This window comes from Eucyclogobius newberryi, unplaced genomic scaffold (assembly GCF_026437365.1).
Source record: "Eucyclogobius newberryi isolate DKJ021-1_F unplaced genomic scaffold, fEucNew1.0.hap1 SCAF_46, whole genome shotgun sequence".
In the NCBI taxonomy this organism is placed as follows: Eukaryota; Metazoa; Chordata; class Actinopteri; order Gobiiformes; family Gobiidae; genus Eucyclogobius; species Eucyclogobius newberryi.
In genome coordinates, this window is record NW_027316123.1 from 436,156 (window position 1) to 452,548 (window position 16,393).

The 16,393-nt window shown below is 45.4% G+C and overlaps 3 non-coding genes across 3 annotated transcripts; 1 reads left to right on the top strand and 2 right to left on the bottom strand.

Moving 5' to 3' along the window:
- The first annotated feature begins 4,153 nt into the window (after positions 1-4,153).
- On the top strand, positions 4,154-4,225 carry trnaq-cug (transfer RNA glutamine (anticodon CUG)). Its single transcript has one exon. It is a non-coding gene; the product is annotated as a tRNA-Gln (tRNA).
- A 6,618-nt stretch (positions 4,226-10,843) lies between these two features.
- Positions 10,844-10,915, bottom strand: trnae-cuc (transfer RNA glutamic acid (anticodon CUC)). The gene has a single exon. It is a non-coding gene; the product is annotated as a tRNA-Glu (tRNA).
- Positions 10,916-13,633: 2,718 nt separating this feature from the next.
- trnas-uga (transfer RNA serine (anticodon UGA)) lies at positions 13,634-13,715 on the bottom strand. Its single transcript has one exon. It is a non-coding gene; the product is annotated as a tRNA-Ser (tRNA).
- Positions 13,716-16,393: the final 2,678 nt, after the last annotated feature.

Below are 16,393 nucleotides of genomic sequence, written 5' to 3' on the forward strand. Positions count from 1 at the left end.
GAACTCGGCTGCCGGAGGCAGTGCAGTGCCTCATGGATAAAAGTGCACCCAGCCGGTCTCGAACTCGCGTGAGCATGAATCAACCATGAAAATGGTACAAATCATGGTTCTATGTATACCAGACAAGGAGCTTGGTCGACGGGCACACATGACCCGCCATCGTAGGGCCCCATTCTGGTTTTATCCAGCTTCGAAGGCTCCTGCGCACTGCGGTTTTGTTTACATTTTGCGGCTGTGGTTTGCTCCGGCTAACCTCACGCCGGACACGTTGGAAGCGAGGCCGAGACAGAGGTCCCACCAGGCGCGGGGCGTCAGTCTGACTGGCTTCCCCCGCGCCTGGCCCCTTGTCTCCGGAGATGGGACCGTCACTCACCCCCGCACTGAAGGACGCGCGGCTTGAAGGATGATGGCTGTGCTTAGCCCCTGTGCCAGGTGCTCTGAGCCAGTCCCCTTCAGCCTCAACGCGTCCGGTTGGAACACAGTCCGGGCCCATTGTCACTCACCCCCGCGCAGCAGGAGGCGCGGCTTGAAGGATGATGGCTGCGCTTTGCCCCTGGGCCCAAGGGCTCTGCGCCAGTCCCCTTCAGCCTCAACGTGTCCGATGGCTCTGCGCGGGGCGGGGGGCAGGGCCGGCGCATACTTTTGGTCCGACTCCGGTCCCTTCCTCGTCTCTGAGTTTGTCAAATGCAGCGCCTGTCCAGGGCTCACTTTGCTATCAACTGTGGCTGGTCACCGCCATCGTAGGGCCCCGTTCTGGTTTCATCCAGCTTCGAAGGCTCCTGCGCACTGCGGGGTTGTAGGCATTTGTGGTCCTGATTTGCGCTGGCTCACCCTCACGCTGGACACAGCGCCAGATGATATATTTGGTCCGACTCCGGTCCCTTCCTCGTCTCTGAGTTTGTCAAATGCAGCGCCTGTCCAGGGCTCACTTTGCTATCAACTGTGGCTGGTCACCGCCATCGTAGGGCCCCGTTCTGGTTTCATCCAGCTTCGAAGGCTCCTGCGCACTGCGGGGTTGTAGGCATTTGTGGTCCTGATTTGCGCTGGCTCACCCTCACGCTGGACACAGCGCCAGATGATATATTTGGTCCGACTCCGGTCCCTTCCTCGTCTCTGAGTTTGTCAAATGCAGCGCCTGTCCAGGGCTCACTTTGCTATCAACTGTGGCTGGTCACCGCCATCGTAGGGCCCCGTTCTGGTTTCATCCAGCTTCGAAGGCTCCTGCGCACTGCGGGGTTGTAGGCATTTGTGGTCCAGAGCCCCGGCTCTAAATTAAACCTGTTACCCTAGTAGGCCGGCCTCCGGGTCCCCCCTCTCTTCTTCGGTTATGGAGTACATTGGGCGCGGGGGCAGCCAGTGGAGGGCAAGGGCCCTGCCTCCAAGTGTGGTGTAGGGGACAGGGGAGCCAGGGCCTTGGGGTCCTGGTGCTTTTTATCTTTTAAAGTGGCTCAGAGTACCAAGGGCACGGACTTCCAGGGGGCTGCACCAAGGGTGTGTAGCTCGTGTGGGGGTGCTTAAGTGTGGGTACCCGGGGACGAAAGGTGGGCCGGGGCCGGCGCGAGCCTCTGTGGTGAGTGCTGGGCCGTTCCGTTCGAGACCGGCTGGTTGCACCTTTATCCATGAGGCACTGCACTGCCTCCGGCAGCCGAGTTCGGGGCCCAGTGAGGGCTCCAGGCTCCAGGGGCTCCGACCTGGAGCCTCCGACCCGCAGAAGGTGCTCCCTGGCCGGGCAAAGTCTGGCCGTGTGCGGGGTGGGTGAACCCTGCTCCGCCTCACGCGAGTTCGAGACCGGCTGGGTGCACCTTTATCCATGAGGCACTGCACTGCCTCCGGCAGCCGAGTTCGGGGCCCAGTGAGGGCTCCAGGCTCCAGGGGCTCCGACCCGGAGCCTCCGACCCGCAGAAGGTGCTCCCTGGCCGGGCAAAGTCTGGCCGTGTGCGGGGTGGGTGAACCCTGCTCCGCCTCACGCGAGTTCGAGACCGGCTGGGTGCACCTTTATCCATGAGGCACTGCACTGCCTCCGGCAGCCGAGTTCGGGGCCCAGTGAGGGATCCAGGCTCCAGGGGCTCCGACCCGGAGCCTCCGACCCGCAGAAGGTGCTCCCTGGCCGGGCAAAGTCTGGCCGTGTGCGGGGTGTGTGAACCCTGCTCCGCCTCACGCGAGTTCGAGACCGGCTGGGTGCACCTTTATCCATGAGGCACTGCACTGCCTCCGGCAGCCGAGTTCGGGGCCCAGTGAGGGCTCCAGGCTCCAGGGGCTCCGACCCGGAGCCTCCGACCCGCAGAAGGTGCTCCCTGGCCGGGCAAAGTCTGGCCGTGTGCGGGGTGTGTGAACCCTGCTCCGCCTCACGCGAGTTCGAGACCGGCTGGGTGCACTTTTATCCAAGAATCAACTGGAGTGTGGAGCTTCTACGGGCCTCCAGGGGCACTGCCGACCCAGAGCTGTGCCCCGGCTTCAGTTCTCTGTATCTCAGGAAGTTTTTTATTTATACATTTATTTCATCCATAATCTCTGGCGCCTAAAGGGTTAACCTGGTTTTGTCTGACCAAGAGTGTGGAAATGTAGGAACAGCCCTGAGGAAGACCACAAAATCACATGCCTGAAGGGGAAAAATATGTTTTTTTCACCACACCATGTCAAAGTGCCCACTATTCACAAGGAAATGCTAACTGCTGGAGAACCCAGCAGGCAAACCACTATCAGGTGTTTTGGGGCTGTGCTGTTGCTCAAAAATAATGGACTGAAATTCACAGGGCACTGCAGACTGTTTTTGACTTTGCCATCCCACTCAAATTTAAAACTATGTACTTGGGCCTCAACACTCCTGCCATGGACACAATAAATGGATACCCTTGGAACATACTTTTGGCTGTAGAGAAAAAGGCCATCACAAAGAAATGCTCGACACCAACCACGCCAACGATCAAAGACTTGACTGACATAGTAACAGACATTAGACATTGGATGAATGGAAAACAGTGACATTCAGGCTTAATTTGGATAAGCACTAATTTTATTGACTTGGACCAAGTAGGCCCCTATTTTCATTTAAAGGTGATTTTGTTTTTATTTTATGTTATGTTATGTTATGTTATGTTATGTTATGTTTTATGTAACTATTAAGTTCTTTTAATTACAATTTTTGCTCCCTGGTCGTGTCCTGTATTGTTTTATGTTTAATCAAAAGAAAAGAAAAAAGGACACACAGAACTAGTTCATTTTCTCGCTACGTTATTCCTGGTTCAATCCCAGGTTTCGGCATGTGTACCTGAATGTTAGTCTTTGCTCAAAAATACAATGAATAGGAATGCTGGGTCTATTGGATATTTTGCGAGATCAGGACATAAATGGCCTGGAAAGGATCTATAAAACATAAACAGCAAGCTTTCGTTGGAACATTGTTAGCATGAACATGTTTGGTAACATGTTTGGTTTCGCTGAATGTTGTACCCAAGACCTTCTGCGTGTAGGGCAGATGTGATGACCACCACACAATGAAACCATGAAGCAGAAGTTTGCCTACTTCAATGCTGCTCTCTTTGATATAGCCCAATGATCAAATGTCATACTTATTTTCAAAACAGGATATCCTGTAGAAAGGTGTGGTTCAACGGTATAGCGGTTAGCGCTCTGAATCCAGAGTTTTTCTTCATTTCTTATTGCAATTAGAGGGACAAGTCTTTTATGGATATGCATCTCTGTGGCGCAATCGGCTAGCGCGTTCGGCTGTTAACCGAAAGGTTGGTGGTTGGAGCCCACCCAGGGACGACTGCGCACCTTGCCAGAGCAAGCAAGAAATACAATCACAGAAGTAACCACTGTATCTAATTATGTAAGGAAACCAGGAAATCATTATGGCGCTGCGGCTTCCTTGGTCAAAGGGCCTGTTTAGTAAACAGGAAATGCCTACTCTTTTGTCTATGAAAAATATTTACAAGGACAGAAAAGCCCACAAGAAGAGCCCTCAAACCCATACCTTTCCCCCTCAAGTTTACTGCTGCTACACTTTGCATTAAGAGAGGGAAAAGTATTGCTGCACATCAAGATTATTTGCACTGTTTGCACTCCTTGTTTCTCATTTTTTTGGCAAGGGATGATTGATGTAAAGACTTATAGATTTGGATGAAAGTTATCCTTCCAATGACCAGTCTGCGGTTCCATGGTGTAATGGTTAGCACTCTGGACTCTGAATCCAGCGATCCGAGTTCAAATCTCGGTGGAACCTTGAGTGCCCCGAGAGCAGCGTTACTCTTTTGAAAAAGTGCAGAAACAAGAAGAATCTTTGGGTAAAATCTGTGCTTACCCCCTGAAAGGAGCCAACCAAAGCATACAAACTAAACAAAGCTGTTAAAATCTGGTGTTGGTTTTCTTATGACCAAGCTTATGATTCAACGCCTGGATTACAAAAGGCGTAAACGTTTCACCGCATTGCAAAAGAAACTCAAATGAAAAGCATTGATGTGTTGAAGGAATCCTTTGACTTGGAGAGACAGGACTTTTATAGGACTTATTATAAGCAAGAAATGAAACAAAGAAATGACCACTATAATCCTCTGACAGTAATCTTTGTTGAAACCAATCAATCAGAACTTGCGAGGGGAATCATTTCTAAATGATCTCAATGCATTGGTAATCTGGACAACGTTCTGCTAAGTATATTCTAAACCAATGGGAACGAGAAGTTAACCTGGTTTTGTCTGACCAAGAGTGTGGAAATGTAGGAACAGCCCTAAGGAAGACCACAAAATCACATGCCTGAAGGGGAAAAATATGTTTTTTTCACCACACCATGTCAAAGTGCCCATTATTCACAAGGAAATGCTAACTGCTGGAGAACCCAGCAGGCAAACCACTATCAGGTGTTTTGGGGCTGTGCTGTTGCTCAAAAATAATGGACTGAAATTCACAGGGCACTGCAGACTGTTTTTGACTTTGTGTCAAGAAATGAGACATACACCCGATGCTATTCCTTAACACATAGAGAACACAATTCAACTTAGAATATGAAACGACACAGAAAGATCAGACATTTGTATGGCATGCATGGGAGAAAACGCGGGGACTGATCACGCAAGCTGTTGTAAGCAGCTTACGTGATCCTCCTGCGTCTCACCCCCGCGTCTCACCCTGTTATTTCCCATGCTGGTTGGTTTTATTAGATATTCTGGAATAGGCGGGTCACATTTCTCATTGGTCAGCCTCACATCAAGGCACTTGGTATTTTTCCGTAGAGATCAAGCCTTGGGTAAACATTACCCAGACTCCTCTGGGTTATCACCCCCCCTCTGGTAAACATCCTTTGGCCATCTTTACGACCCCTTCACAAATCCAGTTTGTCACACACCCGTTCTTCTCTTAGACTAATGATGCAGATAATATATCACTATTATGCAGATAAAATACATCACAGAAATATAATCATATATTCACATTTTATCACATTTCCCTCCTGTTTATCAAAGCATTAGTCTACTGTCTCATATGCCAAACACATTACTCTTTTCAGTTTTCAACATGTCTTTCATATAGGTGTTAAAATGACACTTTTACACTCAAAAAGTCTATGCACATTTCTCAACATTGAACACACTTCTTTTCTCTCGGCCCACAACATTTCTACAGCATTACTGTCCTAAATTTTGAGTCAGATTGGTCAATCTCTGTAATTTGACAAACAGACAATTTATCTTGTCTATATTTTGTGCGGTGTGATGGGAAATATAGAAGTACAAGCGGAAAGCCCTTAAACCCGCTGCTCTCTGGTCAGTCACTTTGACTCGTCAGGGACCTCTCTGGACACCCCAATAGAATCAAATACGTAGTATCAGGTGCTACTGGGACCAGATTGTCCACTAACCTCTCGCCCTTGACCCTGCGGTATGGTTCTGGGTGATGCTGATCACAAAAGCGATACATAGGCACAACGTCCCACAAGTGTCCCCACATCACCATACGTCCTTGCTTGGTTTCTTAAGAGACCTCCTCCCGCTGCTCGCTTCGGTCACACCTATGACACATATGAACTGGTACATTTCCCATCTCAATTCATAATCTCATTAACATTACATGTAGTTATGTTGTAGCAGATAAAAAATACACTCTGTTCGTGCAAACAACAGTGGCTGTATAATATGCCATTGTGTTTCTTCAGCCTCTGTCATGTCAATTATACATTGTACATTATTACACATCATGCATTTCATAACCTTTCAAGTTGATCACTTATTTGCTTCCCTCTATTCCAGGTCTGTGTATGTTTCATTTCCCGGTATACACAGTTGTGTATGTTGATCGATTGTCCCGATTGTCCCGATTGTCCGGTGCATAATACAGGTGTTCAGCACCCATATTACCGTCATCACTTGATGATGATAACTCGTTGATTCTTTTTCACAGAGTATGGTACTCTGCGCACCGTAGCCTCTGGCTCTCGTTCATCGTAGCAGAGTATAGTACTTTGCCTACACGAATCTGTCTGTCGTCTCTGCATACAGAAACGAAGAATACAAACAAAGTCCTGCGTCTGCGATGTTAAGGATCTGCCGCTGTGTTGTCCAGACATTTCTCTCACTTTCCCATGAGAGCACCCATGTTCTCGTCCCTCCAATGGTCGGTGTGAGGACGACACGATGTGGCTCCGTCCACCTTGCTCGTCCACTTGGCTCGTTTCTGTAAACACCACATCTCCAACACGTTCTCTGCGGTGATAAAGTCTTTTCGACAATTCAGTGTATTTCAGTTTTCTTGTTTACAATTTTTTTTTTAGTAATTTTTGATTCGGAATATTTGTTTACACGTACAATAGCCCTCCTTTTTGAGATATGGCTTTGCCCATTTCTCAAACTTCTACATTTAACCAAAATTCAATAATCCAGATAGTTTACAACGTTCACTAATCCAGGATGTAATCAAGGAAGAGATGGAATTGCGTCTGTCACTCCACTCCGCAATGTCACCTCTTGACTTTTCACAGTTCAGTGGTCACATCCCTGGCTGAGCCCCCCTTCCACGGCGCTGGGCCCCCACCCTGTGTGTCTGTAATCCGACACTGCCTCTGCGATCTGTAACTTGTAAATCTGTTTTACCACCATTTGTTTCAAACTCTAAAGGTTTCAAACTCTAAATGTTTGGTTGTCCACGTGTGCGCGCGTATGTATGTATGTGTGTGTGTATGTGCAATACAACTACAAATACATCAAACAATAATAATTATCTCAATAATTCCCCCGTTGAGCTGGCCATAAGGGTCAGTTCACAACTTAGAATTCTTCACATAATTAATAATTTCACATCTCCTCTGTTTGTGTGGCCTGCATAAAGTCACACATCTAATGTAATATGTGCTAATCTTTTATATGTGCTTCAGGTGAGATTCAAACTCAATCTCTCACACCTGCTCATGTGGTGCTTTACAAACATTGTGTATTAGTTTGTTCTAGCAAGTCTATATGTGTATTAACAATCAAAATGATTCTAAACCTTCCCCTTATCCATAAGGCACGTCATTTTATCAGTCTAACCATCTCTTGCCTCCGTCCTGAGTCCTATAATGTTTAAGTCCTATTATCACTGGTTTTCATAACTTCTATAGCGTCTAAATTTAGATGATATTGTCTTATTTAAATCTATTCAATTCTTGATTGAATCTCAACAATCCTTCAGGTATTTACTTTAGAATGTCAAATTCTTTCTCTGTTAATTTTAACTTTTCCTATTACCCATCACGTCAACCCCCCCTGAGGTGGAGTTGCTGTTAATTGTCACTGTGATACGTAAAGATAACGACATCTGCTCCATCCTGAGTCCTCTCCAGATTCTTTGCCAGTCAATAGCCCCTTATCTCTGACTATCTTTATGACTTGGTGTCCTGTTGTCTTTAGTTAATGACCCATTCATGTCTTTCCAAGGAGGACATTGGCACGTCACTATTTAACTTATTCCCTCACTTACGTCTACATCGCAATACGAGGTTTCCTCATGATAATACAAATAAATAAGTTACTGATATAACTTTTCACTTTACTTACTGCCCATTCTACTGTCCAAAAACATCAGTAGTCATTAATTTACCCACATTATCACACCAGGCCTGTGCCTGCATTTGATTCTAAATTTAAAAACACTTCTGTCTTTTCGTCCTGTACTTTGATCTAGTCATGCATTAAGTCCAAAAAATATTTTTTGTCAAATCCAAAAATAAAACAAAACAAAACGTAGGTTTGTTCTGTGCACTCAAAAAAACACGATACCGTAAAAACACAACTTTTGTCATCTATGTCGGGGACAGGAAGTGTCCTGTCTGTGATCACATTCCCCAAAATATTGGCCATCTATAAAAATCTGAATTCATCTTCATCTCTTATCAAGTTTAATGAAATCTTTATAATTGATTGTTGTCAATCAAACAAAACCCTTAAATTTGTTCTACAGACTAAAATTTAAAACAGCTGAGTTTAGTTCCTAATTCATTCATTCAGAGCGTCCTCTGAGTGCTTTCTCCCCATTCTCCTGTCTTGTTGACCCCCCTTATCTCCCCCTCTCTGCCACGTCATCTGAGCACGCTGGAAGTCTCCCTCCAAAATCCTCTATAACTTTTCCTTTGTCTTTTTACAGTTTGGGGTGATAATTCTGGCATTATGTGGTCTCGGTCGTCTGAGAGAAATGCTACTTGCTTTACAGTCACGGTTAATGTCAAGCTTCTAGAGAAAATTCCTTATTAGATTCCTCCGGACATAAACGTGGTGTTTAAGATTCACCCGTGACTGCAAATTTTAGATCTCTCAGAATAACGCCTTGTGACCCTTGATTAATTGTGATTCTCACACTCGTTAGTTAATCACTTATTAATCCTCATTCACACATTCACACTTCTCTCTTACTTACTTCGCTCGTGCACAGCGCTTACATTCACACATATTTCCTCAGTAATATTAAACTGGGTATTTCCTCATACTGCCTTGCTTTATGTGAGAAACTTATCTCGTCCATAAGCCTACAATATTTTTCCAGTAAATATCAAACTAATGCATAAAAACGTTTTATGGCTAACTCTTTTTCACACACAAAATTTTGTCTGACCTTCTTTGTCGCCTGTGTTCTCCTGCTGCTTCGAAACGACGCGCTCTCCTGGCGGAGAATGAGGTGCGATGGGCGGCCACGGGAAAAGTGGACTTCTTTCAGCTGTGCACAGACTTCACCGATTCACCCGTCAATCTCCGCGAAGGGGCTGCTTGTCATCCGGCTCGATAGGACCAGAAAATGTCAAGAAATGAGACATACACCCGATGCTATTCCTTAACACATAGAGAACACAATTCAACTTAGAATATGAAACGACACAGAAAGATCAGACATTTGTATGGCATGCATGGGAGAAAACGCGGGGACTGATCACGCAAGCTGTTGTAAGCAGCTTACGTGATCCTCCTGTGTCTCACCCCCGCGTCTCACCCTGTTATTTCCCATGCTGGTTGGTTTTATTAGATATTCTGGAATAGGCGGGTCACATTTCTCATTGGTCAGCCTCACATCAAGGCACTTGGTATTTTTCCGTAGAGATCAAGCCTTGGGTAAACATTACCCAGACTCCTCTGGGTTATCACCCCCCCTCGGGTAAACATCCTTTGGCCATCTTTACGACCCCTTCACAAATCCAGTTTCTCACACACCCGTTCTTCTCTTAGACTAATGATGCAGATAATATATCACTATTATGCAGATAAAATACATCACAGAAATACAATCATATATTCACATTTTATCACACTTTGCCATCCCACTCAAATTTAAAACTATGTACTTGGGCCTCAACACTCCTGCCATGGACACAATAAATGGATACCCTTGGAACATACTTTTGGCTGTAGAGAAAAAGGCCATCACAAAGAAATGCTCGACACCAACCACGCCAACGATCAAAGACTTGACTGACATAGTAACAGACATTAGACATTGGATGAATGGAAAACAGTGACATTCAGGCTTAATTTGGATAAGCACTAATTTGATTGACTTGGACCAAGTAGGCCCCCTATTTTCATTTAAATGTGATTTTGTTTTTATGTTATGTCATGTTATGATATGTTTTATGTAACTATTAAGTTCTTTTAATTACGATTTTTGCTCCCTGGTCGTGTCCTGTATTGTTTTATGTTTAATCAAAAGAAAAGAAAAAAGGACACACAGAACTAGTTCATTTTCTCGCTACGTTATTCCTGGTTCAATCCCGGGTTTCGGCATGTGTACCTGAATGTTAGTCTTTGCTCAAAAATACAATGAATAGGAATGCTGGGTCGATTGGATATTTTGCGAGATCAGGACATAAATGGCCTGGAAAGGATCTATAAAACATAAACAGCAAGCTTTCGTTGGAACATTGTTCGCATGAACATGTTTGGTAACATGTTTGGTTTCGCTGAATGTTGTACCCAAGACCTTCTGCGTGTAGGGCAGATGTGATGACCACCACACAATGAAACCATGAAGCAGAAGTTTGCCTACTTCAATGCTGCTCTCTTTGATATAGCCCAATGATCAAATGTCATACTTATTTTCAAAACAGGACATCCTGTAGAAAGGTGTGGTTCAACGGTATAGCGGTTAGCGCTCTGAATCCAGAGTTTTTCTTCATTTCTTATTGCAATTAGAGGGACACCAACCAACCTGCTAGTCTATAGATGCATAGAAAAGCTGAAGGTTGATTACAAACTTCCGCATGCTGCGCCCAAATTGATGCCAAGTTTCTATGCCTCTCTTCACCTCCGTCTAGCTTGAATGTACTCGTAACCACGGTGAGTCTTGTACATAATGTGGCTACAAGTATTCCAGAAGGACAGACCAGATATTCCCATACCTGGAGTTGAACCCGGGCCACCTGAATGAGAGCCAGGAATCCTAACCGCTAGACCATATGGGAAGGATTTGAGAAGGTAAGAGCTAATTTAATGGTAAAAAAGATAAGATAAGATAAGATGAGATGAGATAAGATAATAAGATAAATACATAAATACCATTGCATGTGATCACAACAGTAATTGCACATGAATATGTGTCATGAAGGCACATAGATTGCACATGAATTTCACAGTAATTGCACATGAATTGCACATGGATTCCAACAGCAATTGCACATATGACGGAATTGCACATCAGTATTAGGTTAGGTCAGTATTGCGAGTGTTCAGGACTAACAGTGTTTGTTATAAAGTCTGACAGCAGCAGGAAGGAAAGACCTACGAAACCTTTCCCTCACACAGCGAGGGTGGATTAGTCTCTCACTGAAGCTGCTCTCCAGAGCGGACATAGTGTCCTGCAGGGGATGACACTCATGGTCCAGCATAGATGTGAATCTAGCCAGGACCCTCATGTCCCCCACCTCCTGCACCGAGTCCAGAGCACAGCCCAGGACGGAGCTGGACTTCTCGATGACTTTGTCCAGCCTCTTCCTCTCCCTCTCTGTGATGCTGCTGCTCCAGCAGGCCACACCGTACAGGAGGGCTGATGCCACCACAGAGTCGTAGAAGGTCTTCAGGAGTGGCCCTGTCACTCCAAAAGACCTGAGTCTCCTCAGGAGGTAGAGCCGACTCTGTCTCTTCCTGTACAGTGCGTCTGTGTTATGAGTCCAGTCCAGTTTGTGGTTCAGATCAACACCCAGGTACTTGTATGAGTCCATTCTCTCAATGTCCCGTCCCTGGATGTTCACTGGTAAGGGGGCAGTGGGGTGGCGTCTGCGGAAATCCACCACCATTTCCTTGGTCTTCCCCGCTTTGATGAGGTGGTTCCGCTGACACCAGTCCTCAAAGTCCTGCGCCAGTCCTCTGTACTCTGCGTCATCTTCGTCCGTGATGAGTCCGATGATGGCAGAGTCATCAGAGAACTTCTGCAGGACACAGCTGTCCGTGTCATGTCTGAAGTCTGCAGTGTAAAGGGTGAAGAGAAAGGGCGCGAGGACAGTGCCCTGGGGCGCCCCCACACTGCAGGTCCGAGTGTCAGACACACAATCCCGTGCTCTCACAAACTGTAAATCCTCTGGGACCGCATGAGGCTCGCTATTTCCGTCATTTTATTTTGAAGGGACCTCACGTTACCCATGACTACGGCGGGAACCGACTTCCTGTTTGTCCCTCTCTTCTCTCTGAGTTTACGTCCAGCCTGTCTGCTTCGTTGCGTTTTCCTTAGGATGTCCGCCGGGATAACGTGACGATCTCCGGGTAAGACGACTGTTCTCCGCAGTTTCATTAGTTCCTCCTTTGTGTAAACGCGGTACGGCGCCGGCCGGGGGGCGGGGCCGGAGCCGGGGGACTCAGAGCCAAGACACGACGAAAACACTCAATCCAGCCGAATAAAGTCAAAACAAGTTATTTTAAAGCGATTCCAGTGCGTGTCCCGATCGTTCATGAAGTTCCTCTTTCATATAAACGTGTATATAAGCGTGTACCGACAACACGCCGTACTTTGGCGGCGGCCGGAGGGCGTGGGGGGGCTAGCTCGGAGCTAGCTCACATCACAACAACACGACGAAAAACGCTCAAATCCAGCTGAAAAAAGTCAAAAACAGTTGAATTAAAAACGATTCCAGCGCGTGTCCCTATCGTACAGTAAAATAGAAAAAATGTACTAACTATATTTACAAAATATAGGAGATGAAGCACAATAAGTGTGAGAAAAAAGAGAGAGTGTTTACACCGGGCTGCTAGCTGTACCAGCGCCTTATGGCGTATAAAGAAGGCCTCATTGATGCTTGAGAGTTAAGGAACAGTTCTGTATGTAATAGATATAAGCCCATTCCACGTGCAACAAGTCTAGTGATTAGTATTTTCCTTGTGGCTCAGCCTATTAGACCATGGACCTGAAATCCACAATCCCGGATTTTGGAGGCTAGTATCCTGTGCATATTGCTTATGGGGTTATGTACCCATAATAGACTCAAATTGCTTCAAAATGTCTAATCATGGGTCTTTTTTGACCTACATCTTCTTTCACTACTCAGCTATCCTTTTCCCCAAAAAAGAAATAACAATGTAGGATGGATAAAAGAAATGTGCTGCTAGATTCAAAGCAAATGTGGAACTGGGAGCTTGCGCTGAAGATCGGCTTCCATCATCCAACACATTACTGACTAGCTTGGTTAATTTGGATTGACAATGGCAATAATGCAAGAAAAAACATTCTAGCAGAGGATGGTTTCGATCCATCGACCTCTGGGTTATGGGCCCAGCACGCTTCCGCTGCGCCACTCTGCTGAATGGTTATGATCATGGGACTCAAACCCACAATCCCTGGTTCAAGAGGCCAGTGCGTAATGCCCATGGGGCTGTATACGTCTAATAGACTCAAATCGCTTCAAAATATGAAATCTAATTTTAAAGGAATGTGGAACTGGGATCTTGCTACGAAAGACTGTGCTCTAACACTGAGCTACATAACCATCTCTTGTCTGTCATGATTATTGTCCAAGCGAGACCTGGAGTCAACACTTTTCACTTTGTGCCATCAACATATTGAATGGAGATGCAGGGGATTGAAACAAGGATTTCATAAATGCCCTCGTTCTGAAAGAAAGGCTCCGAAATTAAACATCAGCAAACATGCTGGTTTATAGAATAGAACCTCAAAATCTGTGCTGCTAAACACACGTTGCTGACAGGACTCGAACCTGCGCGGGGAAACCCCAATGGATTTCAAGTCCATCGTCTTAACCTCTCGGCCACAACAACAATATACATCAAAACTGTGTTTAAGAAAGTGGAAATTATCCACATTATTTTCTGAAACTAGCGCAATTACATTACCAGATTTAACTCTCCATGAATTCATGGAGACAGCATGTTTTACTAAACATTCTAAGCTCAGGTTTGGCGAGACATACCCATACTGGAAGTTGGGAATGTTGCCCAGGCTGCCTCGGCGAGAACTAGAAATTCTAACCCCTAGACCATATGAGAAATATAAAGATCAAGTGTAACAGATTGAATTGTAACATAAGCCTCATTGATGTTTGAGAGGTTAAAGAACAGTGCATAGTTGGGTCACCAGCTTTTAAGCAAGCATTTTTAATATCTAAATGTGCTTGGTTCTGCATGTCATGGAGAGAAGCACATAGCTCGGGATTTGTATCTTTCTTTTGGTTCAGCCAAATAGAGCCAGGTCTTGATTTTTAATACAGTTTTTTTTTAATGGGGTAGGAAGCACTATCAAGCAGCTCTGAGTTTGTGTTGTCCCGCCCCAGAAAATCTGGCTGAGTGCTCTAAGGAGCTAGATTTAAGTTCCAGTCCCTGTGAAGGGATGCTTTCAAGTACAACCGCTGCTACGTTGCATGGAACAGCTAAAGGTTGATTACTGCATATTGCACACTGCATCCTAAATGGATGGGATTTTTCAATGTCTCTCTTAACAACCCACAGCGTGTCTTATTCATACTGTGGATTCAAGTCTTCCAAAAGGCTGACCACAATGTTCCCATGCCAGGAGTTGAACCCAGGCCACCTGAATGGGCCACTTTGTCTCACCTTCCTGCAGGTAGTGTGGATGGATGAAATAATATTGTTTGAATTTTATAAGTGCTACAAGGTTCAAAGGTAATGCGGGACTGGGAGCTTGCACTGAATCACCACATGTGCTGATTTGAAATATTTAAGTGAAGGTCTCTAAAATTCACTGCAGTGTAATCTGGCCATTAGCAAAGACTACAGTGTCACCTGCTGGGGATTGAACCCAAGACCTCATACATGCTAAGCATGCGCTCTACCACTGAGCTACATCCCCTTCCTTATCAATGCCCTAAAATGATAGACGGATAGATGGACAAAAACAGAACAGATAGAATAGAATCAACAGAAACAGTGACCAGATAGGCAATTCAATTCTTCATTTTTTTTTGTTTATTCCAATTTGACTGGTTGTGACACAAAGGTTTGTCCCATTGTTACTTTACTTACATGTGCGTCACTTTTTGTGTGTTACAGTAACTTTTTTGGCCTGATCACCCAGTCCACAAGTGTTCCTGTACCTATATATTTACAAATCAAGCACTGTTAAGCATGTGGCATCCTTTGCTGGTCAGGGGGAAGAGAAAGGTATGTTTCCAGCAGGGTTCTAAGAAATATGAAGCAATGCCAATGGATTTTTTGCCCATCAGCTTGACCACCTGGCCACCACAATACTGCATCTTTGGAAAATTACAGTGAAAGCTTGAGACCAATAAAAAAATCAAGATATGCTTGTCCAGTCAAGAATTGCTGGAAAACATGACTGATCCCAAATGAAGCAAAGTATGCGCTCTACCGCTGACCCACTTTGTCTAGAAATGCTCCAAAAAGAAACACCAACCAACCTGCTAGTCTATAGATGCATAGAAAAGCTAAAGGTTAATTACAAACTTCCGCATGCTGCGCCCTAATTGATGCCATGTTTCTATGCCTCTCTTCACCTCCGTCCAGCTTGAATGTAATTGTAACCACAGTGAGTCTTGTACATAATGTAAGCCGGGAGTTGAACCCGGGCCACCTGGATGAGAGCCAGGAATCCTAACCGCTAGACCATATGGGAATGATTTGAGAAGGTAAGAGCTAATTTAATGGTAAAGAAGATAAGATAAGATAAGATAAGATAAGATAATAAGATAAATACATAAATACCATTGCATGTGATCACAACAGTAATTGCACATGAATATGTGTCATGACGGCACATAGATTGCACATAAATTTCACAGTAATTGCACATGAATTGCACATGGATTCCAACAGCAATTGCACATATGACGGAATTGCACATCAGTATTAGGTTAGGTCAGTATTGCGAGTGTTCAGGACTAACAGTGTTTGTTATAAAGTCTGACAGAAGCAGGAAGGAAAGACCTACGAAACCTTTCCCTCACACAGCGAGGGTGGATTAGTCTCTCACTGAAGCTGCTCTCCAGAGCGGACATAGTGTCCTGCAGGGGATGACACTCATGGTCCAGCATAGATGTGAATCTAGCCAGGACCCTCATGTCCCCCACCTCCTGCACCGAGTCCAGAGCACAGCCCAGGACGGAGCTGGACTTCTTGATGACTTTGTCCAGCCTCTTCCTCTCCCTCTCTGTGATGCTGCTGCTCCAGCAGGCCACACCGTACAGGAGGGCTGATGCCACCACAGAGTCGTAGAAGGTCTTCAGGAGTGGCCCTGTCACTCCAAAAGACCTGAGTCTCCTCAGGAGGTAGAGCCGACTCTGTCTCTTCCTGTACAGTGCGTCTGTGTTATGAGTCCAGTCCAGTTTGTGGTTCAGATCAACACCCAGGTACTTGTATGAGTCCATTCTCTCAATGTCCCGTCCCTGGATGTTTACTGTTTTTTTTTTTTTTTTTTTTTTTAATCTTTTATTATCAAAAACATCAAAACAAGTATTTACATA